The sequence below is a fragment of the Triplophysa rosa genome, linkage group LG7 (genome assembly GCF_024868665.1).
Source record: "Triplophysa rosa linkage group LG7, Trosa_1v2, whole genome shotgun sequence".
Lineage (NCBI taxonomy): Eukaryota > Metazoa > Chordata > Actinopteri > Cypriniformes > Nemacheilidae > Triplophysa > Triplophysa rosa.
In genome coordinates this window covers 18820020-18823305 of record NC_079896.1, presented here as the reverse complement: position 1 = coordinate 18823305, position 3286 = coordinate 18820020, and positions in this window count along the sequence as shown.

The following is a 3286-nucleotide window of genomic DNA, read 5'->3' as shown; positions in this document are numbered from 1 at the left end:
ATTGCACGCACATGCTTTGAACAAGTTTATTCTTAACTATAATCTTTTGTTGTTATCAGGATTTTTTACTTTCTCCTTGTCAATGGTGGAGAAAGAGGTTTGGTTCTGATACACTTCAGAGAAATGTTACATAAATGGTTATTGGTAATGAGAAATTGTGAAATCAGTCAAATGAGACGTGACCGTCTCAAAGGGGGAAATGTTGAAGATTTTATTGAACAAAATATAAAGGAATCATGTACACATTACTTTACTATTATAAATCTATCTCTACATAAGATCTGGTCTTTGTTAGATCATCTCTAGTCGTAAATACCAGAGTCCTTGTTATTAACCCCCACTCACCAGCTAGGAATGCTGAGGTCAGACATCTGTTTCAAATTATAATGGTAACCCCCAATAATCTAGGTGTGTGTGTTTGTGTGTGTAAGGACACTATAAAGGTCTTCCCCCAACCAGAGTTGGGCAGTTGCATTGCAATCCAACTCGGCTTTGTTTCAACTTTGTGACAATAAAGTCTAAGTACTTTTGGTTTCAAAACCTTGACTCAAGAGTCGTTCTTCAGAATCAAAATAAGAAAACCTCAACAAATGCAGCCCCATGTTAACTGCATCCTCAACAGACCTGTTTGCTCTGTAGACAAACTGCAGGGGGTCCAGTAAGGGTTCTGTGATGTCCTTCAGATAGGCCAGTACCAGTCTCTCGAATGACTTCATGACCACAGATATGAGTGACGGGTCTGTAGTCATTCAGTCCTGTGATTTTGTGTTTCTTTGGGATGGGGATTATAGTGGAGCGCTTGAAACAGGAAGGAACTGTGCACAGCTCCAGTGATCTGTTGAAGATCTGTGAGAAGATGAAGGCCAGTTGAATAGCACAGCTTTTAAGACAGGCTGGTGAGATACCATCTGGGCCTGGTGCTTTTCTTGTCTTTTGTGAAGATATAAAACATTGGATGACTTGTAATTTCCTTCTTTTAAATTCTAATAAAACAGAAATATTACTTATCGGACCAAAGACTCGTGAGCAGAATATTTCGGATTATAACCTGCAAATTGAAGGCTGCACTGTTACTCCAACAAATACAAGACCTAGGCGTTATATTAGACAGCAACCTGTCATTTAAAAATCACATCTCAAATGTCACAAAAACAGCCTTCTTCCACCTTAGAAATGTTGCCAAATTACGAAATATTTTATGTGTTGCTGACGCAGAGAAGCGTATTCATGCATTTGTGACCTCAAGACTTGACTACTGTAATGCACTGCTTAGTGGTTGTCCTGCATCATCAATAAACAAACTACAGTTAGTTCAGAATGCAGCTGCCAGAGTTGTAACCAGGTCCAGAAAATACGATCAAATAAGCCCAATGTTATCATCCCGTCACTGGTTACCCATTAAGTATCTTATTGACTTTAAAGTTCTTTTAATTACTTATAAAGCCTTAAACGGTTTAGCCCCTACCTACATAACAGAGCTTCTACCACACTACAACCCATCACGCTCTCTAAGATCTCAAAACTCCGGACTTTTGGTAACAGAATAACTAAATAACTAAATCAACCAAAGGAGGTAGAGCTTTCTCATGCCTAAGGCCATCAAACGTATTGTGTAACTTAGTCGACACGCGCCGGACGGCTAGTTATGGACGCTGCGCGCCGACGACCCCAAATTTTTCCCAGGTCGCCCGGCGGTGCCGAAACGAAGGGGAGAGCGCCCACGATCGAATGGAAGCATCATGGGGCGGCAGCGATGCCCGGGGGACCCCATAAAAATGCCCAAAGTGCCTAATTTTTGAGTCACGGAACGAAGGGTTAGGCGCTCTCTCGGGCAGAACCACGAGGGGGCGACTCGACGTACGGTCCCAGCCTAAGCCGCGTGCGCCGATCAGGTTGCGACCGGGCCTCCCGAAGAGCGCCTATGCAACCCCCTTGCAGCCTACGGGCCGGCTCCGGACCCCGACGTACACGAGAGGCCTACGCGTGCCCCTTGTAACCTATTTTGGGCGGGGCTTCCCGCTGGCCACCCCTCCATCCTCAGAACGCCTACGCGTTCCCCTTGCAGCCTAAACTTGAGGGAGGCCTGCCCGACGCTCCCGAAGCCTGCCCGAAGACCCGGTCTCCACCCGGCGCCCCGGGGGACCCCGTCTCGGAGATGACTGCCTCATTTGAGCCCAGCGGCTGTGCGACAGACGCTTAAACAGCCCAAAGCCCTTTTCTTTGACTTTCGAGTCGAACGTGCACATAAAAGCGCCGGTGTGCATCGACACAATGTTTTCTCACATCTGCGATTCATTCGAACGGCCCAAAATTAGGTAGACAGAGTAAGACCCCTGTCAGTGGTCTCGTTTGCTTTGGCAATGATTTATCCAGCTTAAACCATCAGTAGAGTGTATGAGAGGAACAGCCCTTCACAATGACGTGCATTAAGGCTCACAGTTGTGCTCCAGAAGCTTAAAAATGGTGTGTCCATTAGCTACCTATGGGAGCCGTGCCAAAAGTGTTACGTGTGGCATGTACATTCGTAACTTATCTAATGGGACCTTCATAGGTAAATAATGGACAAAGCCTATTAAGGGTGATTATTTAACCTTGGCAATGAGATATATTGCTTAATCCAACAATAGAGTGTATAAGAGGCACTCTACTGTTTAAATGACGTCAATTTAAGGTCACAGATGTGCTGCAGAAGCTTTAAAATTGTGTGTCCATTAGCTACCTATGGGAGCCGTTCCAAAAGTGTGTGAGACTCAGTTTGGCAATTACGTGTTTATTACAGCTTTGTAACATGGTTATTATGCTCAAAATGACAATACATGTGTAACTTATTTAATGGGACCCTCATAAAACCCCCTCGCACGTTGGCTCGGGTATCCGACGTCTTTCTGACAGAAACCTCCCCTAAGCACGAACGAGCAAGGTCACGAAGGACGCCCGGCTCCTCTAGGGGGCGCCACGGCCGTGAGGGAGAGAAAAAAGAAAGAAGGGCGGCGAGCGAGACGTTTTGGCTTCTTTCGGATGTCGCGCCACGCATAGGCAGCAAGGGGCAGCAAACTACCAACTCTAGGCGCTCTGCGGACGCAAGGGTGGCGAGCGAGACATTTTGGCATCTTTTGGATGTCGCGCCACGCATAGGCAGCAAGGGGCAGCAATCTACCAACTCTAGGCGCTCTGCGGACGCAAGGGTGGTGAGCGAGACGTTTTGGCATCTTTTGGGTGTCGCGCCACGAATAGGCAGCAAGGGGCAGCAAACTAGCAAGTCTAGGCGCGCTGCGAGTGAGGAAGA